Source organism: Myotis myotis, unplaced genomic scaffold (genome assembly GCF_014108235.1).
Source record: "Myotis myotis isolate mMyoMyo1 unplaced genomic scaffold, mMyoMyo1.p scaffold_m19_p_6, whole genome shotgun sequence".
Taxonomy (NCBI): domain Eukaryota; kingdom Metazoa; phylum Chordata; class Mammalia; order Chiroptera; family Vespertilionidae; genus Myotis; species Myotis myotis.
Genome location: NW_023416368.1, coordinates 34,500,074 through 34,524,656, shown reverse-complemented (window position 1 = coordinate 34,524,656; position 24,583 = coordinate 34,500,074). Strand labels below are relative to the sequence as shown.

At 49.4% G+C, this 24,583-nt stretch overlaps 1 protein-coding gene and 1 pseudogene across 1 annotated transcript in view; one reads left to right on the top strand and one right to left on the bottom strand.

The window, feature by feature from the left end:
• Nucleotides 1-6,882, top strand: part of LOC118657801 — a 103,302-nt pseudogene extending 96,420 nt beyond the window's left edge.
• FSTL4 (follistatin like 4) overlaps nucleotides 1-24,583 on the bottom strand; it is a 327,280-nt gene that overhangs the window by 264,144 nt on the left and 38,553 nt on the right. The window lies entirely within an intron of this gene.

Genomic DNA, 24,583 nt, shown 5'->3' with positions numbered 1-24,583 from the left:
CCATTGTTGAGTTATAAGTAAGACAGTCACTCAGGGTCTTGGCCACAGTGAGGCTTACAGGTCATGGATTAATCTGCTTCCCATAGCTGGGTTTGTGAACTGCAGGGTGGTCCCAAGAGCACAGGGATGCGGCTGAGGAGAGATGCCAAGAGGCACAGTTAGAGGATATAAAGCTCCCTTTATGACAATGACGTGGAAATTTCAGGAGACAGTGTGCAAAGCAAGATAGGGGTATGGGTCTCCAGGACCCTGGAATCCCCACTGGGGCATACAGCTGTGGGGGGATTGTTTATGAGTAGCAAGAATTCCACCAGCACGAGAGGCATGAGTTTACTTGCACATGATCCAGTCAAAACAAATGGCCGTCAGGACAGGGCCAGCACCAGTGCAATTGTCTCGCTCGTCTAATTCAATACTTAATCACACAAAAATCAAAATGATTGCCTTTTTGCCTCCTCCACCTTTCGGTTTCTGGACTGGAGCCCATGATTCCTATTAAATTTTCCAAGAAAATGTTAAACAGCTGGTCAGCATTCTTCCTTTAACCATGCAGGGGTCCTCAAACTACAGCCCGCGGGCCACATGCAAAAACAAATATTGTATTTGTTCCCGTTTTGTTTTTTTACTTTAAAATAAGATATGTGCAGCGTGCATAGGAATTTGTTCATAGTGTTTTTTTAAACTATAGTCCGGCCCTCCAACGGTCTGAGGGACAGTGAACTGGCCCCCTGTTTAAAAAGTTTGAGGACCCCTGAATTCTAGAGGACAGTAAACTATTTGCCATAATCCCTTGGGCACTGGGTTTAAAAAATAAAAAACACAACTCCTATCACTTTCCCCCTAACATCATTTAGTGTGCCTTAATGCACCCTTTGGTTCACTTCTGGACCCTCTCCAGCTTTCTCATATTCTGCCTAAATTTTGGAGGCCAAAGCATGACATAGTGCTGATGCAGACATCCCTCCGATGTGATTTGCAACCTAAACAATTTTCAATAGCAACTTTCACATTTAATATTTCAGTGGCTGCCACTTTTTAAGTTAAGCTAATTGATTAGCTAATTGACACATTCTTAGCATGTGTCTGCCCCAGAGGCCCCTCAGAGCCCAGAAGCTTCCACAGGGGCATCCAGAAGTCATTCCAAAGGCCCATGATCCCTAATCATACAATTCAATGATTGGATCCTTTAAAACTCTCAGTTTCTTAAGGGCAGGAGCCACGTGTTTCAGTATTTTGCTTTGAGATAGTTAGTGGGAACTTTTGTATTTTAAACAGCGAGGTATAGCTAAGGACTTGGGAAAAATTTCCATGGAAGGTGTTATGGACTGAACTATGTCCACTCAAATTCATATGCTGAAGCCCTAATGTGACTGTATTTGGATACAGGATCTTTAAGGAGGTAAGACCAGGGGCACCAAGAGTGCTAAGGATGGGGTACTGGACAACAGAGTAAGTTACTCTCTTGTTCTCTAAAGACAGTGCATGAGTTTCCAGGCCAGACACACTTGGATTTTAATCCCAGCTATTGTGTTTGGTACCAAAGTGACAATGAACTTAGCCTATATGAATCTAGATTTTCCCATATTTAAAGTGAGGGTAATAGCTCTGATCTCTTGGGGTTGGTGTGATAATTACCTGACATGTTATAGGTGCTCAATAAATAGTAGCTGCTGCCATCATTATTGTCATTCATTCATTCATTCATTCATTCAATAGCATTCTAGGCCCCTAAGGTACCATGGTAACCAACTCTGATAGGACACTTTTTTTCTCTTGGAGCTGACATTTCTAGTTCACAGGACAGACAGTCCCCTTGATGTCTGGGCGACTTCCACGAACAATGCATCTCTTTGGTGAAAAATGCAAATGATCCTTGGCAGCTATTTAGATCTCTGTGTGCATTAGCTTATCACACACATTCCAATCCCAAACCAAGCCGGCCAAGTGTGATACTTGATGAGACTGGGTTCCCAGGAGCCAGATTCTTTCTGCCCATGTCCATCCCGGGTTGGCCTGTCCTGGCTTCCTGCTCGTGAGGAGACACAGAGCTCCACTCAAAGGTGGCTCCGTTACCTCAGTGTGGACGCAGAGATGCTGAGGGAAGAATTAGCGCTAGCTAAATTAGGGGCATTGAAAACCTCCTGCCTGCTAATGTTCCCAGCTCTGGATCCATAGCTTTCTCATTTGATGGTGTTTGGGGGAAATTTTTTATTCGTCTTAAGCAATCTCCTCACGGTCCTGGCTCTCCTGAGAATGGCAGACAGTCATCAGTAACCATACCGGCCTGGCGATGATGCCGTCCTCACTAACGAGCTATGTCTCAGCTGTGTAGCTGCCAGTTAAAGAGCACCTCGTCCTAATTAACCTCTTCAGGGAACGAAAATAAAAGCATTAAGAATTTCAGAGTTCGCAGGACCTGCGCACAACCCCTTGTCATACAGATAAGGAAACGGTGCGTGCGGATAATTAGGGCCCAAGGTCCCACAACCAATTAGCAGAGTGCTAGGACTAGAATCTGGATCTCCAGACTGACAACTGAAGCACTGGCTAACTCCAGCAGCCAGTGAGAGCTATTCCCTAGTCTTTATCCCTTCATGTATGTCGACCAGACATATTCATTGAGCAAGTATTATGTGCTCCATACTATGCCAGGCCCGGTCAGGGGGAAGACATACGGCTTGTTCATTCTTTCAATAACTACTATTGAGCAAAGACTGTGTACTACACACAGCGAGGATGCTGGTTAAAGGATTGCTTTCACAGCTAAACAGCTTTGATTCCTGGAGTGTGATTTACTAACTAAAATAAGGTTTTGCTACTAACCAACCTAGAGTTATTGAGCATATTAAATGCAGTGATAGTTAAGAGGGGCTTGGCCTAATCTTTGGTCCATCGTAAGTGATCAATACGTTGTGGCTGTTTTTATTCTCCTCAACATGGCTGGGGAGATGAGGTAACCCGTGAAACCTAGTGGGTAGCCGCATTATCAAGCACTGGACAATGAGGAGTGGGTTTTGGATGGTAGGAAAAAAGCAGATGAACAGAGAAACACCGAGATGAGACCTTAGCTGGATCTTGGAGGAAATGGAGAATTTATTCAAAAATAGAGGAAGCTCAAATATACAGCCAGAACAAAGGAAGCATGCTAGAGCAGGGTGGGGCTTGTCACCGGAGAGGCAGGTGAGGATAGACCAAGGATGGCCTCAAAATTCAGGCAGAAAAGCAGAGAAGATTCCCAGCCATCTCCCCGTGACAGCCATTTAGATCTCCCGGTGACTAAGCTGATCGCATACACTCCGCCCCACACCACGCTGGCCGGGTGTGCGAAGACAGCAGGCGAGCACTGGAGCGGCTCTGGGCTCTGCAGAGAGGCCTTTGCAGGGAAGCAGGGGTGAGGACCTCGAGGCCAAGGAGGGATGGATCTGAAAGAGGAGGCAAAGGAGAACTTGCCGGCTAACCTGGACGTGGCAGATGTGGGACCCAGAGGGACTGGTGAGGGTGCCGAGGTTCTGAGCCCGGGTGGATGGAGTTGCCAGAGGACTCGCTCCAGCTTTGCAGGGATCTGAGGAGGAAGTGCTCCCCTGCCCACCCAGCAGAGGGACAGTGGAGCGTCATCCCCCCGGAAGACAGCTGCACGCTGCTTCTCAGTCACGGCACGCTCCCACCGCCTCCTCTTTTGTTTCTGTGCTGCTGGAAAATGAGGGGTTTCGGTGGAAGATGAAAAAGTATCCTTTATTTTGGTTCTGTGTTTGAATACCTTCCACTTCTCTGCAAATTGGAGGGTATATTTTGGTACTCTGTCTAATGCTTGGCTAACAGAACCAGAGAATCAAAAATTAGTCAAGGTTCCAGGAAGACGTGGAGCTGGGTGCCTTAGAGACGCAACCCTCTTGCCGAACACTGCTTCGGACTCATGGAAACCAGGGTTCACCCCAAAGCCCGGTGGGGCCAGCCAGTGCCCACTGTCCCATCCTCAGTCATAACCTCCCCCCACCTCACCCCACACCTGTGCTTGAGGGGGGCTCATGGCAACACCAATGAAAGTCACACGCATCCAGACACATCATGCAGCTAGAAACTAGGACTGACCCTGTGAGATCGCCAACTGAGTGGCTGAAGGGAGGCAGCACGGCAAGAGTCATTTACATCCTATTGATTCCCCTCATTTTACCTCCTGACTTGGAAATATCAAGGTGCAAAATACACACACGCATGCCCAGGCTGCATGGACTGTGGAGTGATAAGCAGCAGGGTGCGTAACCCAGCCAGGTATGTACAGCCGTGGGCCTAGACAAGAGGGTCCTAGGGCCCTCTGACGGCCAGGGTCCCCACACGGCACTGAAGCCTTGGCCGTGCTAGGCCTCATCTGTGCACTCTCACCTGCGAGTCTGAGAGACCCAGATCCCATTAACTCAGCTCCCTCAGAACTGCACTGGGAGCCAGGTGACCTCTGGTGATCCGTTCCATCTAAGCACAACACAACCTTGGTAAGTGTCTGCCACTTCCCCTCGGGGACGGGGTTAATAGTACATCGGGGACAGGGAAAAGGCGGTCCCAGATCCGTGGCTGGAGGTGAAACACCACACACTTTCATGCTGTTTCAGTAACAGCTCCTATGGCATCCCATCATGATGCCAAGCGATCAGTCACTTTCCTGAAGGGGCATTTCCCACGGGAAGATGGCCTGCACAGCTCTGCGCCAGCCGCCGACTGCTTCGTGTCTTGGCTTCCCCTCCCCCACCTGATATCTGGCCTCTTTGAGTTTTGGTTCCTCACTCACGCTGTGCTCTTGCTCCCTCAGGACTCACAGGATTCCCTCTGCTCCAACACGCTCCCTCCACCTGGCCCTGCACACCCTGCCCCTGCCGGGCCCACCCCTGTTCTCTCGTTAGACGTCCCATCTTGGGAAAAAGGTTTGACTGCCTTGTCCAGATTCGATGCCTGTGTGCTCTCACAGCATGTCGCACTGCAATGTGATTCATGGTCCCTGATTCACAGTCCTCTGTGAACATTTGTTGAAATGATTTGGTCACAGAACAATGCAGGGGTAGTGCTGAGATGCTGGCTGAACCCTCACCTTGTTCTTCTGCAAGCCAAGGCTACCATGCCCCAGGCAACAGCTCCCCTTGCCTACATGGCTCCTTTCTGCTTAGGTGACTTGACACCCAGCAACCTGTGTGAGTCCGCGTGGCAGGAAACATCACCTCCCACTCCAGAAATGAGCCACCTGAGATGTCTGACATCTGTTCTCCTTCCCTGGACACGGAGCGGATATCTCCCAGCCGTTCTTGCCCTTGGAGGTGGCCATGTGGTTAGTCCTCTCTGCGAGAAATTGTGTGGCAGTGAGAGTGCCACCCCCTGCAGACATGCCTCCCTGCTCCTTCCCCGGCCTGGCTTGGAACCTTGGAAGGGCAACCTTGGAAGCTGCTGTCAGCCTGGGTCCTTGAATGACCATGTGGAGGACAGCTGCCTTGACAACCCACACACCTGCCCAGGACTGTTCCTGGGGCAGAAGCCCAGGACTGTTCCTGGGGCAGAAGCCCGTTTCTGTGGTGTTAAGGCACTAAAATCGTGGAGCCTGTTTGTCATGGTAACCCATCATACCCTAACAAATGCCCTGGGGCTCAAAAAAGGCAATGACTTGCCCAAAATATTACCAACCAATACCCACACCGGAATGTTTTCATTAAGAACCTTCACAGGACTCTGTGCTGAGCCAGCAGGCCTTTCCTCCAGCTGTCTCCTTCCGATCTTCACCTCTGGGCCTCAGCTAACAGAAACCTACCGAGCACCGTTCCTGGCACATAGTAGGCTTCAATACTTTATTTAGTACACACATATGCCTACTATGTGCCAAGCTCCATTCTAAGGTTCTGATAAACCTTCCTTTAATTCTCTTAACATCATGAGGTACATCCTATCCTCATCTCCACTGTACGGAGGAGGAAACAGAGGCGTTGCTGCCTCCCTAAGGACCCATCAAGCAGCTGGGACCCCCGCCCCAGCCAGAGCATTTCCCCAGGGCCTGCTCCTGGCCCAGGAAGACTCAGCAAACCGTAAATGTCTGCTTCGCGGAGACTCGCCAGCTCAGATCTCTATTGAATGGTGTTTTGTGTAACACTATTCATCTATAATAACATTTGCTTTCTATAGAAAGGGAGAAGAAAGCGGCAAAATGGTTTTTTAGAAGAGGTTCTGTATGCTTGCGTCTGTGAGCAGTGCCTCAGACTCTGATCCAAACCGCGCGGAGATGCCGGCTCTTGTTGCCTTTTCTCTTTCTTGAGCAAACAATCCAACCTTTCGGAGAGTGACAGCCAATGCGCTTGTTTGGATTTTGCGGCACTTCTTCCCCTCCTCCAAACTCGGCGAAAACTGCTGCGTTCTGCATATTTGTTTTTCGTTTGAAGCAAATGTTTTTGAGAATTCTGTGCCAACTCTTGAGACAACTGGAGACACCCTGGGGCGCTGACAAACCAGGGAGGGAACTACTGATCTAAGGGAAAAGGAAGGGCTCGGGGAAAACCAGCGGATCAGCATCTTCGGCGGGGATTGTGCTACAGCCCAAGCGCAGCCACTGTGCTTACTTGGCTTCAAGGTGAGGGCGGGTTAAAAACACCTCCCTGGACTCCCAGCTCCCACCTCTGCCACCACCCTTCTCAGGCTGACTCGGCACAGCTCACCAAGTTCTCAGGGGACCCCATCATCCCGAGTCTCACGACGTGTATTTTTGTGCTCATCACCAGCCTCACCAGCTTCAAGAGACAACAGGAACATAAGCACAAGTTAAGCCAAAACATCGGCTCTGCCTTTAAGGAGATGGTAGACGAGGCAAGAAGACAAGACGCATGCAGGGTATGTGTCGGTGTCACGGAGAAGATCTAAGTATACAGGGAAGTAGGGCCTCATCGCGTCCTCTTAGAAACAGCTGTGTTGCCAGTCTGCTATGAGGTGGACCGACAGTCAGGGACCCTGCCCTGACCATAGTAATCCCTCCCCACGAAGTCCCCAAATACACAAGACACCTTGGCCAAGGAGAGCCAAGTAACCCCTTGCTCCCAGCTGGCCCCGGGCCCCACACCCAGTGCAGAGATCTGGCAGGCTGGACTGGGCCAGAGGTGCAGACAAAGCAGGTTCTAACTGGATCTGTGTGTTTCAAACTCTGGTCTGGAGTCTTGCCACCCTTACTTGAGCTCCGACAGCAAGGCCACAAGAGAAGGGACTGTCCCATTGCCCAATGTGTGGGCTGGACCACAGCGGGCAGTGCCCTGACGGGGACATGGGGCTATATCTCACAGCCGGGCATGAGCGTGGTGTTGAGGCTGGACCCTGGGTGGAGCCGACCGTCCTGTTTGCCAGGAGAGCTAAGCAAACTAGGATGGGCCCTGCCATCCTGACCCTCTCCCAGCGTCTCTCTGGGGACCACTGGTATGACTTTGTCTTCACACTGTTTCTATCAACTTCTCTCCAGCAAAATCTTAACAACTTTCTGGTTGACATATTCCCTTCTATAAATTGTCACCAGGTACCACTGTTGGAGAAAGTGCTGCCCCAGCCCCAGGGCTAATGGTGGGAGACATGAAGGGGGAGGGGGGGAGGTGGCTGGGTTCTAGACCCGGGGGTCACCTTGCCAGGAAGGGACCCACATTGTGAGTTTCAGGATTATTCTTGCCAATAGTGACTCACGAGGCCTCAAGTCCTGCCTCCGATGTCACAGAGCAGCTGGAAAGAGTGGGGGCCAGAGCTGCGTGTGGACGGCCCTGCACAGACCGAAGCTGGGCCTCCCGGCTGAGCCAGGCACCTAGGAGGACGCGGTTCCAAGCAGGTCTCCTCACTCCGGGGCGCGTAGTGATGAAGCGACTGACAAATCGTTTCACCTGCTAAGACTGTCAGTTACAACCAGAAATAAATCAGTGTGAGATGAGAAAAGAGAAAGGGAGAGAGGATCCTTTTCAAATTGCCAGTCCGGTTTCAGTTCACAAAACCCCAGGTTAGTGACCGGGGTGGACACCATCGGACTCTGCAGTCACAGTCATGCTCTTTGATGAATGACCCCAAAAAGTATTCCACCGAGGTCCTTCCTGGCATCAGTCACCGCCATGTGACACCCAATACTCCGTGTCCTTCTGTCCTGGGAGAAAAAGCAAGACGGCTCCAGGGCAGGGAGCTGAACAGGGAGGGGCTCCTGACCCAGCTCTGAGGTAGAGAGAACACCGGCCGCGGCATCCACCCCGTCCCCCCCCCCCCCACCTTCCACTGGACCTGCGAGCGTGGTCCCTTACGGGGCAAAGGGACTGTGCGGGGGTGTTTACGGCCAGGATGTGAGATGCAGCGATTATCCCGCATTACCATGGGGGCCCAATGCAATCACAGGGACCTTCCTAGAAGGAAGCAGGAGGGCGGGAGTCAGGATGCAGTCAGAGCAGAAGCACAGGTGTACTATAGGAAGTAAGTTTTCTCAAGAAGCTAGAACATGCGGGAGCGAGCCTCTCCCCCAGACCTGGTAGGAGGAAGCACTGCCTCATGGCTGTCGGAGGCCACCCCGACCAACCATCATAACCTCCAGGAACAGTCACTACAAACCGCCCCTCACAGTCCCAGCTCCGTGCTGTGTGCTTCGCACACTCCAGCTCAGAGAAGGATGTGCTGTATGATCTCCGTCTGATTTGAGCAGAGACAGCCTCCTCTTTGGACATGCAGGCCGGTGGCAAAGCCTCCACTGTAACACCGCAGGGAGGCGGGCGTCCTGGTTGACCCAGTGTTCTGGTTCGGCAACAGCTCCCAAGGAACACCTGACTAGAAGGGACTGAGTCCCTCCCATGAGCCTCACAAACCGCACTCTGGGCTCCAGAGCCAGGCCTATCGACCCCCATGGACTTGTGAGTCTCCCAACACCAGAGGGCAACCATGCCCACTGCACAGCGCACACAGCTGGCCTTGCCCAGCGACCCAGGTCAGAGCCTCCGTGAGCAACATCGACAGTGGCAATGCCACCTGCAGACGTCCTGGCTCAGAGAGGCCGGTCGGGCTAGCCAGCCACCAAACCTGATTCTGCCCTTTGGTCAAAGGCCCTGTAGTTTTTGGAGAACATGAGCCATTAAGAGGCCAAAACACATCCAGAGCAGTCGGCCCTCACCCCAACCAGGCACAAACCCTGCAGAACCCAGGGATTTCCTGGTCAGCAACAAACGAGGAGCACCTTGGGGACCAAGGAGTTAGTGCAGCAAACCAAAGAGGACCTGGTGGGTTTATCACGGACTTAGAGTTGCCACAAATACCCCCGCGGTCAGGGTGGAGCTGGACACCTTGATGTTAGCCCAGTGAAACTGGTTCTGGACTTCCGACTTGCAGAACTGTAAGGTCACAAATGCGTATTTGTTAGAGTAGCAACAGGAAACTAACACCCGCTCTCCAGGAACACCCTTACCTCCTCTCCTGTGGGGCGGGCCAAACAGACATCCCGCAAAGCCAACGGAGGAGCACCTGGCGTAACTCGTCAGCTTTGCCTGAGCCCACACCCCAGGACAGACGGACTGAGATCCTCAGTAAGGAAGAGGGGGAGGTGGGCTCAGCCCCTGAGGAGTCTCCATCCTGCCCCTCTCCTGCCTCTCAACTTCTCTCTAGGGCCCCACAGTCCTGGTGCTCCCCCAAGTCCTCTCCTCTGGCTGCAGGGAGAGTGGCCTGCGATAGCAGAGCTGTGTCCCCTCACCCACACTTCCACAGTGACACCTCAGGCCACGGCAGTCACCTTGGAAGACAGACTGGGTGCATATTGAAAACAAAAAAATTTAAAATGAAAGCATTACCAGTGAAACCTCCTATGAAATAGGATCTGCATGTTAAAGTTCACAAATCGTCCCAGAACATTGGATACAACTTGTTTCCGTGTCACATGAGTCTCAGGAAAGGGCGTTCGGTGTAAGTCAGCCCTCTGCAGTCTCCCAGCTCACCAAGGCTCACACTGCCTTCTGCAGGCTGCTCCTCACAGGGTAAGTCCAGCCAGGGAAGACCTGAGCCCCAGCACGAGTTGCAGGGAAGTTTACTGTTGACCTTGTCTAATCCAGTTCACTAGTCATGAGCTCCTTACATGCTGACGTATTTCTTCACTCTGCCCATGATGCTTTTATGCATGGTGATGCCCAAGACTACTATTCCTGTGTAACCATTAAACCCAGAACCCGTGAGGTCCAGTCTTGGAAGAATAATGTGGCTGAAGGAACACAGCCCTGAGGCAAAAAATTATTTTAACAAATAACAGAAATTCTTGACTTGCTTTTATCTAACACGGCTAATGGGACACACATACCTAATTTATGATAACACTCATTAACATCAAGAGAAGGAAGAAGGAACTGAACGCCTGGTAAACACGTCCTCAGCCACTCGTCTCTCTGCGACACCTTCCTCTTTCCCTCTTTCCCTTCTTCCCTCCCTTCCTTCTGAATAGCAGCGGACTTTACCCCCTTACACAAAGAGTATGTGTTTATTCTGGGACAGTATCAGAAAATACAGATAGTCATGAAAAAAAAAAGAAAAATTATTCAAGTTGACTATTTAGAAAAAAAAGCTCTTTTAATATTTTTTATTCTGTATACTTCTATATTTATCTCATTTTTTTTTGCAAAATAGAATCCAATAATATATACTCTTTTTATAACTTGCTTTTCCCCCCTTAGAAATATACTGTGAACAACTTTATATTTCAACAAACATACTTGTGCAACATTGTTTTATTGTAAATATATTTTTTTATTGATTTTAGAGAGGAACGGAAAGGGTAATATAGAAACATCAATGATGAGAGAGAATCATTGATTGGCTGTCTCCTGCATGCCCTTACTGGGGATTGAGCCTGCCAGGCATGTGCCCTGAGTAGGAATGAAACCATGACCTCCTAGTTCATAGGTCAATGCTCAACCACTGAGCCACACGGGTTGGGCTGCAACATTGTTTTAAAAAGCTTCTTAGTATGCTAAGGCATGGATGCATCATGATTATTTTAGTCAATCACCATTTATTATTTTAAAATATTATAATAATGCTGAGATATTTTATATTTATTTAAAATTATTTAAAAATAACTTCTGAATATAAATGAAATATTTATAAAATGCAGGTAGCATATAAAATAATATGATTACTCAAGTAGGTTATTTAATTTTTACTTACATATAGAAGACATCCTTTTATAAGTTCCTTCTTTATGCTCAATATTATGTTCCTGACATGTTATTACATGTAGATGTAATTCATTCACTTTCACTGTGGTATAGTATTCTATATCTATCTATATCTACCCCTTCCTCTTTCTTTCTTTTTTCCCTTCCTCCCTCCCTTCCTTTTGAATACCACTAGAGGACAGATCACTACACACACTATCACTACAGACTATATCACAGTTTACTTATGTACTCTTCTGTTACTAAATCTTTAAATTATTTATAGTTTTAAACTATTATAAACAAAGCAGCTACAACTTTCTTGTTCTTGTCTGCCTGCACAAATACGTAAGAACTAGAGGCCCGGTGCACAAAAATTTGTGCACTCGGGGGGAGGGGGAGGTCCCTCAGTCTGGCCTGTGACCTCTCACGGTCTGGGACCCTCGGGGGATGTCCACTTGCCAGCGGGGAGCAGGCCTAAGCTGCAGTCGGACATCCTTAGTGCTGCTGAGGAGGCGGGAGAGGCTCCTGCCACCACTGTGCTGGCAGCCATCAGCCTGGCTTGTGGCTGAGCAGAGCTCCCCCTGTGGGAGCGCACTGACCACCAGGGGGCATCTCCTGCATTGAGCATCTGCCTCCTGGTGGTCAGTGTGTGTCATAGTGACCAGTCATTCCCAGTCATTCTGCTGTTAGGGTCAATTTGCATATTACCCTTTTATTATATAGGATAGAGGCCTGGTGCACAGGTGGGGGCCAGCTGGTTTGCCCTGAAGGGTGTCCCGGATCAGGGTGGGGGGTCACACTGGAGTGCCTGGCCAGCCTGGGTGAGGGGCTGAGGGCTGCTTTCAGGCTGGCCACACCCCCTTCAGGGTGGGGGTCCCCACTGGGGTGCCTGGCCAGCCTAGGTAAGGGGCTGATAGCTGTTTGCAGGCTGGTCAAGCCCCCTACTGGGGATGCTCACCCCATGGGAGTGTGGCTAGCCTGGGTAAGGGGCTGAGGGCCGTTTTCAGGCTGGCCACAGCCCCTTCAGGGTTGGGGGGGGGGTCCCGCTGGGGTGCCTGGCCAGCCTAGGTGAGGGGCTGAGGGACGTTTTCAAGCTGGCCACACCGCGGGCTGGAAGCAAGTATGTGGGATTTATTTATCTTCTATAATTGAAACTTTGTAGCCTTAAGCAGAGCCCAGGTCAGTTTGCCCCTGGCAACCCAGGCTCTGAGCCCCTCCTTGAGTGGAGGCCATGCCGGCTGGAAGCAGGTATCTGGGATTTTTTTTATCTTCTATAATTGAAACTTTGTAGCCTTGAGGGGAGCTCAGGGCCAGCAGGGCAGGCGGGAAGCTTGGCTTCCTCCATCGCTGGGGCAACTCAAGCCTCCTCGCTCCAGCTCTGTGGCCGCCTCCATCTTTGTGATGGTTAATTTGAATATTACTATTTTATTAGATAGGATTCTCTGAGAGTATACACCTGGGAATGGAATGCCTGGGTCCTAGGGCATGAGCGTTATCAGCTGTACTAAGACCGAACTGTTTTCCAAAGGAGTCATACAATTTATATTCTCCCCAACAGTGTATTAGAGCACTCAATTTGTGATTTTTCTTCAGGATGGCCATCACTATTTCTAGTCCTTTGTTTTAATGAAAATATTAGAACCAGCTTGTCAAATTAATTACATGCACACATACACCTGACAGAAGGTTACTAATCATTTTCGGGGAAATAAACTTCTTTGCAATATTGACTTTTCTTATCCATTAATTTAAGTCCTTCAATAAATTGTCACAACTCTTTTCTATGAATATCTTAGAATATAATTAAAGTATGTAATTATACATACAATATCTTAATGTATGTATCGTTACATACATTAATTATGTTCATTTTTAGAAACTTTATGTTTTTTATGCCAGTGATTGTGGTATCATTTAAAATTACGTTTTCTCTTTGTTGTTATATAGAAATGCAACTAAATTCTGTATATTAATTTTATTGCTAGCAACCTGATTAAAATACATCAGTTAGTCCTAGTAATTTATTCAGAGAGTCTTTTGGCTTCTTTATAGAACTACATCATTTGTGAAAAATCAGATTTTTGTTTCTTCCTTTCTAATTTTTATACCGTTGATTTCTTTTTATTGCACCAGCTAAAATCTCCAGTATGACATTCAACAGAAGAGACAAAGCAGGCACCCTTATCTTGCTCATGATCTTAAAGGTATTGCTTTGAATGATTCTTTATTGTGAACATTCTTTATTATAGGTTTATCACTTTTTATTTTAATACAATTTTAAACTTATTGAAAAATAGCAAGAATATTATAAGGAACTCATACTTTTCCCCTATTTGTTTATCATTTCTCCCTCTGTCTCTCTCTTTCTTTATATGTGTAATATATAATACATACATGTAAATACACACACTACACACACACACACACACACACACACACACACACTTTTTTGGAAACTATAGGAGAACAAGATAAAGGTATCTGATGCCTTTAACCTTAACGTATATATTTCCTGAGGTCAAGACATCTTCCTATAGTACAACTGTAAAGATCAGCATTGCTACAACACTATTATCTATTCTACTGTCCATATTCAAGTTTTGTAATTGTCCCAATAGTGTTTTATAGCTATGTTTCTTGCTTAGTCCAGGAGCTACACATTGCATTTAGTTGTTACATTTCTTTAGTTTCCTTTTATCTGGAAGAGTTCCTCAGCCTTCTCTGTGTTTCTCTATAACCTTGATATTTTTGAAGAGTACAGGAAAGTTACTTTGTAGACTATCCTACAACTTGAAACTGTCTGATGTTTTCTCATGATAAGATTCAAGTGATAAATTGTTAACAGGAATTCCACAGCCCTGGCGTTTTGTCTTCCTCAGAACATCAAGTGAAGAGGCACGTGATGCTGGCTTTAACCCCTTGGCTAAGGTGGTATCCACCAAGTGTCTCCAAGTAGAGGTAGTACTTTTCTCTTTGTAATTAAAAGATAATTGGTGAAGGACTACTGGCTTTCAGAATATAAAAATAAGTATTTGTCATCAAGTTTGAACTGTTGGTTTTCAGTATCCGTTGATGACTGTTAAGCTCCATCCTCCCTTCTATGTTTCTTATCTGGCTTTCTACTGTCGGAAGAGCTCTCCTTGGTTCCCATTTATTTATTCATTTATAAAGGAATGGGCTCAGGGCCTGTCCCAAGCTGAATGGGACCATCTTGCCCTGCTCCTCCCACATGGAAGGCGTTCACAGTCCCCATGCAGACGCTGTTAATCTGCCCTCTCACTGTTATTTAGATGCTTTTCTAGGAAGTCTCCTTGGCGTCATACAAGTCCTCTCACTGCACAGCAGCTGACAGTTGGGAACCACTGTTGCTGAGACCAGGGCGAGCCACGAGGAGCTCCCGCAGCTCCAACTCCGTTAGAGGCGAGTGATGTTCGCCTGCCTCCTGCCTCCTCTAAGGACATTTGGGGGGAAATAAGTGTGGGAGGGACGATAAATCACAAGATAGTTTTTACAAAATGACTAATAAAAAAGTAATGAGAACCCAATAACTATCAATTACAGAGGCAAAGAGAAATAATAAAAATAATAAAGTGGGAAATGTACAAAGCAAACAATCAGGACTACTTTATTAAAACCACACTTGCTACTCAGCAAGCATCAATTCTCACCACACAAGGGCAGTGGCTGTTTGTCATCGGAGTTTTGCACATTAAGAACCTGACACAGAGGGAGCTCCTCAGCTCCTCCAAGCTCCGGGGCACTTGGGAGCCCAGATTAAAAGTTAGCCAGGCTCGCTCTCGGGCCCAGATGTCATCTCTCATTAAATTCTAAATCAGCCCAGAGAACACACCATATTTATTATTTTTCTAACACTGACTGGTTCTCAAGAAGCCAAGGGATTCTTTGGAATAGGTACAGTGATTAAAAAGATGGTTTTAAAATCTCTCTCTATCTCTCTCTCTCTCTCTCTCTCTCTCTCTCTCTCTCTCTCTCTCAACCCAGAGAACCAAAACATATAAATCAGAGCTATTCTGGTCTACTGAGTACTATAAATGTACATTTAGATTTAACAAAATATCAGTAGGAAATATTTTTGGAAAGCAATTACTTTAAAATATATGCAAAATGTCTTTTAAATGCTTAAAGCAACTGAATCATTTTAAAGATATAACTGACATAAACAGGCACAAATATTAATTACCACGCTGGAAACTCACTTGCAAATTGATAGCCTGGAGTGAATGCTTATAAATCAAGGCATAAATATCAGAAAATAAGTTTAATGGGAGACTTAACTGCCAAAACCAAGGGCCCACCTAGGGACACCAGCTTCACCAGAGATTCTCAAGGAGGGGGTGAGTAAGGGTTACTTCAGCCTTTATACTAAATTCCTCCCTGCTTCCTGCTCCTCCCACCTCACCCCTGGCCTGCCTCTCACTGGCACCTGTCCCTTCTGTGCTGCGATTAGCAAGTTCTATACCTGAGTTCAAAATAGGGCTAAAAACTCAAATGCCTACAGACGCCACTCGGGTAATTTAGTCAGTGTGGTTTTTTAGGGAATTCAACTTGTTCTTATTCACTTTCCAAACTGCCTCGAACACTTAGTCTCAGTATCAGGAAGGCACTAGGGAGCAGTGCGGACTGTGGCAAACAGGTGAGCACGGGCACTCTCTAAGGGTATGGCTGCTCACGCCAGCTTCTTACTGCCATGAAGTCAAGTAGACCTAGGGTTAACAAGCCATCTCACATTCCAAGATAATGGTCCTATTTGAATCTGTATGTAAAATGTCCTTGTTTTTAAATGTTGACAACTTAATAAGATCAACATATTTTTGTAAAAACCCTCTGTGGGCCAATACTATGTAAGTCGAATGAAACATGACCACCGGCTGAATCTGGCCCATGGGCCACCAGTTTGAGGCCTGTCATTCAAAATAAATATGGGACAGACGCTCGGCTCGGGATTCTTAGAAGAAGCTTGTGTTTGCTGTTTTCACAAGGAGGCAGATAGGCGTGATGAGTTCCCCAGGTAAGGTATGAGGTGGCTCAGTGGAACCTCTGCCACTCCTTCAGGACCCCGAATGACTTTGGGGGTGTTGAAGAGGAAAGGGGGAGGGAGCAGGCCTTAGCCAGGAGGCAGGAGAGGCATCTGTAGGCAAAAGTCCTTTCTGGCCCCTTGAAGACGGGAGCAGAGCCACAGAACTCCCCATACCACCCGTACAGGGCGGTGCAGTCCGTGGGTAAAGTCTCCTGCCCCCGCCACTCCCTGGGCTCCCACCACAGAGGCCATGTGCGTTTCTGCCTTTGGGTCTCCTGCCCTCAGAAGGAAACTCTCCCTCTGACCCCCGGGGGTGTGGGAGGTGAGCCTGGTGGTGCCTGCAGCTCACTGAGTCAGAGGCGGAGGCTCCGGTTTGTCTGAGCCACCAGCACCCTCTCCTCTGTTCCCAGCACCCAGCAGCTGCAGTGTCTGGCCTCCACGTGCCCTTCTGTCTCCCCGATCCTCCACACTGCTCCCGCCGCCACGGGCAGGGCCACGGAGGTGCTGTGCTCCTTAAGCTTCTCCAGGGCTGGCCGTTAGACATGGCCCTGCAGATCTACCTTAGAACAGAGTCCTCAGGGCAGGTCCTAGCGAGGCCACCACAGAGAGACACAGGGACACGCTCTCACGAAGGACTCCGGATACTCCTCCAGTGAGAGCCAACGTGCAGGCACCAACTGAGGCAGCCAGCCACCAGAGAGCCAGTCCTCCCAAAGCCTTTCCTCACCTGGAAAACGGAAGGTCATGCTGGGAGGTCATGCTGGCCGGCCACACGGACTGCTGGGAGCGCTGAAACAAGTTAACCCAGCAAAGCTATAGTGGGACTTTAACAGTGACAGCTGTGACCATATGTCCCTCCTGTGGTCCCTTCCTCCCAATAGAAAAACAAAATAACTAGAAATATTTCAAACAAAAGTCAAAGCAGACATTTAACTAGAAAACTCAGCCAGAATGTCCATGCCCGGGAAATGGCATCAAGGGCGTTAGACACTGTGCCACTCTCCAGAGAAGGGAAAGCTGTCCCTAAGGGAGGAAGAAGGGGAAGAACGTGAGGAAACAACCAGAGAGAGCCCTGAGGTCCATGACGCTGGCTCCGGCCCTCACATCCCACCTCTGCTGCCCACTAGGTACAGCCGTGGGCCCCAAACCCATCACTCCCCCGCGCAGCCTGATCTTCCAGATCCGGAGTTGGATCGTTGAGTTGATTCTGTGACTGGCAGAGCCAAGAAGCGAGGCAGACCTCCCAAGGAGGGCACGACCACTGCCCCCAGAACATCCAGGCAGGCAGCACGGTGGTGGGGTGCAGCCATGAAGACTGGCCGTGGGATGGCTGTGGCAACCAGAGACTGAGGGGAGATGACGAGGGGTGGCAGGGCCCGGGACCAGAGAGCGAGGCACACCTGGTGTGCTCTCAGATGGTCTCAATGGGGCTCGGCCGGGGCAGCATGCCTCGGCCATGTTCGAGTGCCTCTGATCCACGACACAGCATCCTCATGGACCCTGCGGTCAGCGTGGCTAAGCACTGAGCTAGTGGATGTCAAACAGCATTTGCATGGCTGAGATGGCTTCATCTGCTCCCTCCCCCAGGGCTCTCCAGAGGCAAATTTGAAATTTGGACAGACAGGTCAGCTCTGGACAGCTCCTCTTCCAGCAAGCTCGTGGGAAGGGGCAATTATGTAATTATTTCCTAAACAGAAAGATGAGGCTGAGCTTATCAAACCACCCGCACCAGCAGCCTCCCCAAGAAGCTGCTTCTCAACAGACATGGAAATGTACGTCACCCCTTGCAGTTCCAATATCTGTCATTCGTTCCCTCAAAGCCCTCTTCACAGTAAATTGCCTTGCCCATTAGACATTCTGCAGAAGTCCAGTGGTGGGGGATAAGGGTGGTGGGGGTCGGGGGAGGGGGGAGTGGGTTGGGAGCATTGCAAGGTTAGCACCTGCAACGTGATGCAAGAATCAAAGCGCCCCAGTGGATTCACCCCCTCTGGATCCTGACAGCAGGGGCAGAACAGGGCTCTTGGTCTGGGTTTCAGTTCAGGGCCGTCCGTGTCTATCAGATCAGGCGGCAGGTTCGTCTGTCTGGGGAGCATCTGTATTTGGGGGTGACTCTGATGTAACCTGACACACGATAATGAATGGACTTCCTGGCTATATTTTAAACTGTCATCGTTTTAATCCATGAAATATGTCAAGTGATAATTAAACCTCACCACAGACATGTACTATGAAAAGATTAACTTTTACCATCTCCTCCACACACCCCCCCCCCCCCGCCCGGCACACACATTTTAATATGCGGAATCCCCAAGGTACGAGAATCATCCCACTGACAGATGAGAAGCGTTGTCTTGATAAGAATTTATTTTTAAAAGAACCAAAGCAGCACTAAAAACGCTGCGTTCTACCACGGGGTGTTAATTTGGAAACTTCTGCCGTAAACTCACACATGAGAGGAGAGGCCCGGGGGGGAGGGGGGGGGGCAGGTTGCAGAGCTGACCTCCGAATCTCCAGCCCCGCCTCAGGGAGCTGTGGGACCTGGGACAAGTCCCTGCCACCTCTGAGCACCCTTCCTCATCTGGCAGACACCAATGATAACATCTTCACACTGCCTGACTTTCTTGAACATGTATTAAATGAGATTACACACAGGAAAGTTCTTTGAGAGCAAATGCAGCCTGGGAACATTATCCAAGTGTAAGACGTTATTACTTTAAATTTTGTAAAAGGGGAAATAGGATAGGCTAGCACAGCGTTATAAAGCTACTGTCTTTAAAAAAAACGAAAAGAAAAAAAACCCACCTCATCTTATTTTCAGCTGAAGTTTCTAAGCATGAGATCATATCTGACCCTATCAGCTCAACGTCTGCTCTTAGCCAGTTACCCAACCATGCAGTGACTCAAAGGATAAAAATTCAGATGAAGCAGTCCCGCGGCTGAGTGGGAATGCTGCATTACGGCATAAAAGAGAGAGCGAGTCGCTGCTAAAATCAGTAAAGCAGACAGATTGACATGCATTTTTACTCCCACAACTCATTTTCCAGGCCTGTGATTTTTTCTCTCAAAGGCCCATTTCTTCTGAACCTGGAGGTCCCACTTCTCTCCGCAGCGGCAGACCCGCAGGTCCCACGGACCCAGCCCTGCGGGCACATCAGCCGCAGAGCGAAGCATCTATGTGTGCGGTGTGTTTCAATCAGAATGGTACGGCACTGCTGGATTGCCGTCGAGAATGTGCCTTCCTGAATGACCGCGGTCAAGCCCATTTTCATTCTTTGATCAATTTCCTACAACATTCAAAGAGTCCCTCATTTTTTTCTATTTATAGAATAAGATTGTAATGCAACATCAGAGGGTGTTGATGAGGATTAAATAAGACACTGCTGTGAAAATATTTCCATTAAGAATGGCCTCAATCTAAGGAGTTTATATTAAAACAGTGAGTAAGCCTTTGCCCCTAAATGAATGTATTGACAAACAGGAAATCCCTTTTAAAAATAAAAATGAAAAAAAAAATGGCTCCAAACAAGACCTCTGGTGATATGGGAGGCCCAGGTCCCCCAGCCACCTGTGTCCCCACCTGCCACATAATGCCCACTGGAAGCAGTAGCACAGTGAGTCCCCCCTTCCCCGCTTCCCAAAAAGAAAGGGATCTGTTACGAAAAATGTAAAATAAAGCTTCTGAGTAGCCCATGGATGTAAGTACTAAGAAGTTGCCACTGGGAGGAGTTTGCACAATCGCCCTGGTCCTTGTGCCCTTTTGGCTGAAGAGCTGAAGAAAGGAGGGTACTAGGGGTCCAAACGAGCAATGACACCTCCCACGGTTTAGGCCAGTGGGTGCTCGATGCACCTCACAGAGCCAGTGGCTGGTCAGAACCTGCTCATTTCTGCATCGCGTGTCCCCTGGCTTCCTGCAGTGCACAAGGAAAACTTATCTTACCTCATGTAAAATTCAACATTTTGCAAACATTTCTCTATACGTAGAAAACTTTTCTTGGAACCCAGTGGCAGCCCTGGGCAATAAGAGGTATAACTGCAATAGGAGTGTGCAGAGAGCCCCGGGCTGGGTGCTGATGCTCAGGGTCTTGCAACTGCGGTTGCCTGATCTGCAAAGACCTCCAGGGACACCGTGGCTCAGTCACCAAGCCCAGCGAGTGCCCCCAAGGACACACTGTGAAGCCCTCACCACGGGGAGAAGCTGGCCCATGGCTGCGCAGCAGGCAGCTCTCCGTCAGAGAGGGCCCTGCCAGGCCTCACTCACGGAGATAAGACGGCTCACCCTGCAGATTGTCTCCCGTTTGGCTCTGTTCCCACTGAAGCTGAGATCCGTTAAGAGAACACAAGCTGAAAATAAAGAAGGCTTTAAGAAAAGAGTTTTTAAAAGACGAACTAATTCTGATGACGAGAAAAGAAGGGCACATAATGATCGGTTGGATTCTGTAGCTGGTCTCCTAATAAAAATTGCCGAGCAGTGACGAGATAGAAGAGACAGAAACAAATGATTCTCGAGTCACAGGTAATTAACCCGGAGGCTCGCCGGTGGCGCATTAATATTGCTGGGCAAATGGCTTCACGCGACTGGAAAGGGCTCCCGTGTTTATATGGAGAAGATCATTTCAAGGGTTTCTGAAAAGCAGAGAAATGCCTCCGGGCTTGGGGCCCAGGCAAGGGGTGAAGAGGACAAATGCCAACCCTCAGTGCTGGGATCTCAGAGAAGAGACTCGAGAGGCGAGCCTCCTGGCAGGGACGGGCCTCGGCAGGGCTGGTGGCAGTGGCAGCACCCCCTCTCAGAGCCTGACAGAAGCTCGGAGTTCAGGGCAGTGCTGTCTCGGGAAGGACTCGCCTTATCGTCCCGTGAACCTGCAGTGCCTCATGCCCTGTGGGGGTTATGGGCTCTCAGGGAATATGACTCTGCCCCACACATTCTAGACAGGGACCTATGCCCACATATTGCTATGGCACCAAGGAGACGCCACAACTCGCTGCACGGGGTTCATGGCCCTGCCCGCACCTACCACGCCCACAGCTTGCCCGTCGCAACCAGAGGCAGCTCATCTGCACAAGCACCTTGTGAGCACTTTTTAGAAGGGGGACTCGTGCGTTGGCAGTAAGAGCAGAGCGGCTCTGAGGATGGTCACTGAGGACAGGGAGCCTTCCAGGGCTCCGGTGGGAAGAGCAAGCACAGCAGAAGGTGGGGCCGGGAGCCTGGAGCCATGGGTGCAGGGCCAAACCACCTGGCAGTCCTCATGCCCGTGATTCTGCCTTGTGGTAAGTGGACACAGAGAGCAGGCCAGCCTGCTATGTACCAGGCATCTAACCCTCCCCCGATGCTCACTGAATGGGGCAGAGCCAGGCTTCCGAGGTCCACACACTGGGAATGATCTCAGGGAATCTTGGGAACAGAAGCTTGGGGCTGCCCACAGCCCATTACTCCTCTGGCTAATACTGTGCTTGGTCCTTGGGAACGGCCCTGGTCTGCACTCTCTGAGCTTTATTGCAACACAGTAACTAAAAGGAAATATGAGGAGTCACTAACTGTGATGCCCAAGGATTTGTGAGGGAGGGGGTTGTGAGTGTTTGTCCTTAAGTTCTCAAAGTCACCATCAAGAAGGGAGCTATTTGGTTCTGACTGTGGAATAAGAGAATTCGAGCAGAAAGTTACCCAAAGAATCTGACGGAGGAGAGGAATGGGAAAGGGCTGTTTCAGAAAACTCTGCACAGGAAAAGTCAACAGGCTACATCGTGCAGGCCACATGCAGGTCAGGTTGGAGACGGTCCTCACTCTATGCTTAAGACCTGCAGGTGCAGGTTAAGAAGAGCCATAGTGACGATTACCAACCCCACTGGCACTGACACCACCTCCCACACTGTGCCCAGGGCTGTCCACACCCCACCTTCTGCTCCCCACAACATCTCCATGAGACTGTGAGGGGCACAGATTGCATATGCCAGCACCCTTCCTCCGAGGACCAAACCCGTGCCCATTTATTTCTCCAGCATTTGAGTGAAAGTGGTTTTGCAAACACTACAGGGAGAATATGTGATGGCACCTGGCCAATCACAGTATTCCACCCCCTCCCTGCCACAGTGGCTGGCTTAGAGCTGGAGTCATAATACAAATAATAACACTCATTGGGACTTTTCCGGTGTCGTCCTGGGGAAAGCTGTTTCACCCTCAAGGTGGGGAGCAGGCAGGACTCAGCTGCAGCTGTGGGCAGCCATCCTGCAAAGCTGCATGAAAGAGGCCAACAAGCCCTGCCTGGGTGGCTCAGTGGGTTGGAGCATCATCCTGGATGCCAAAACGGTTGCGGGTCCATTCCTGGTCAGGGCACACACCTAGGTATGTTTGGTCCTTGGTATTTGGGGTGCATATGAGAGGCAACCGATTGTTTCTCTCAGCACTCGCTCTCTCTCTCTCTCTCTCTCTCTCTCTCCACCCTTCCCTTCCTCTCTCCAAAACGCAATATAAACATATCCTTAGGTGAGGATAAAAAGAATAAAAAAATAAAGAGGCCACCTAGCCAAGGGAAAGAAGGAGCAGAGAGCGGGGAGCCCTTGTAGCAGCTGTTCCTGAAGCCAGCTCCACCCCGGGCTCTGCAGTTTCACCTGCCTTTCAGGCTTCAGCCAGTGCCAGTTGGGTTTCTATATCCTGGAGTTGGAACTACTGGTCTGTTCTATTACTATGCCCACTTTTTTTTCAGATAAGATGGAGTAACTAGCCCAAAGTTACACTGTGAGTAACTGGTGAGCTGAGACTCTACTGTTCACCACTTGGTCATGATAAAAACTAGGCACCAATTCATTGCCTTCAACCAGAACAACCAGCCTGCTGTGCCATCCACTTCCCACTCAAGCTGGGCAACCAGGTACAGTGTAGTTTTCCAGCTGACAAAGAACAGCGCTATCCAGAAAGCCCATTTCTGTGGGGTTAGAAGTAGAAGGAGGTAGATATCATTCCCAGCTTTCCGGAGCCCAGCAACTGTAGGAGAGAAAGAGCAAGCTCCACTGTACAGGTGGGGGCAGGACGGGGCCGGAAACTCCATCTCTTTCTCAGATTTCAAAAGGACCCGCTTCCCCCGGGCACTGTCAAATCTGGACAACCCCCTTTTAAATTTCCTGCATCTGCAGCCATTAAAGAAGTTATCTCAAAAGAAGTGAGGAGTTATTAATCGGCTTTACGGAAGAGAGTCAGACTTCACCTTATGCCAAGAGACATTATGCAGACAACTGAGAGATCCAGAAAACAGCTGCTAAACAAAATCACAATGAATGGTGAGCAGAACTCAATTCTCGATAGCTGAAGTTCTCCAGGTGCATGGAACTATAAGGGGCTGTTAGAGGCAGCTGACAATTAGGGATAATTCCAAGGGCTTTCAGAGAGCGAGGCTCTACACTCAGGACTGCAGGTCATATTTAGTGAGGAGATGTGCGTTGCTAAGCAGCTGGAGCCACCCTGATGCTGTGTGTGACCGTCACTCCCCTCTTCCTTTTATCTTGAAGACAACAGCACCCCTCTTCCCAGGTCTCCCTCACAGCCCTGCTAGAAGCCAGGCCAGGCGGGTGTGGACCGGAACATGTGGGTGAGCCATCATCGGGTAATACGACGTGACACTGGTGCCCACCCCAACACTCACAGCCTCTGCGGCACAGTCACAGGCATCTGGAAGGGCGCACAGATCACCCCGTGCTCCTGAGACATGACTGACAAGGGCTGCATTGTCCCAGCCACTTGCTCAGCTCACTCAAGTGTTCTCTCATGCCCGTAATTCAACATGATGGGATCGGTGAGAGGAAGGACTGGTTTGAGCAGATGAGACCTGGCAGTCGCAACCAGCACCAGCCCTCTGAGTGGACTTGGGAGTGGCTAGGAGAGGTGAGGCTGGCACCTTGTGCTGAAGCCTCAGGAAAAAGTTGAAATTAAATTGTGGGCATCTGGGGGGAGGGGGGACACCTGCACGGGAAAGCAGATGATGCAGCAGCCTGCTCGCCTTCCCCATGCAGCTCGCACCCGTGCGTCCCAGGATCTGAGGATAATACGGGGCTGCCCTGAAGGTGGAAGGGCTTCATCCAGCTGGGAAGGCACGGGTCCTTCCCCCCCAAAAAATCCTACCAGTCTTTCAGTCCTGCCAAAATCTCTGAAACTATATCTCCCTCCAGGTCCCCCCGAAAATCCTTACCACAGAGCTAACTGGAAACAAAGCTCCCCTAGGAAGTTTCCTTACAAGAGTCCCTCCTGGCAGTCTGGCTTGGGAGTGGGCACGTAGGTACAGAGACCTTGTAGGTACACAGACTTTGGATGTGATAACACAAGATCAAGTCATGTAAACCACCACCCCTTAGAGAGAGGATGGACGCATCAGAGGGATGCTTGTTGCTACTAAAACCAGAT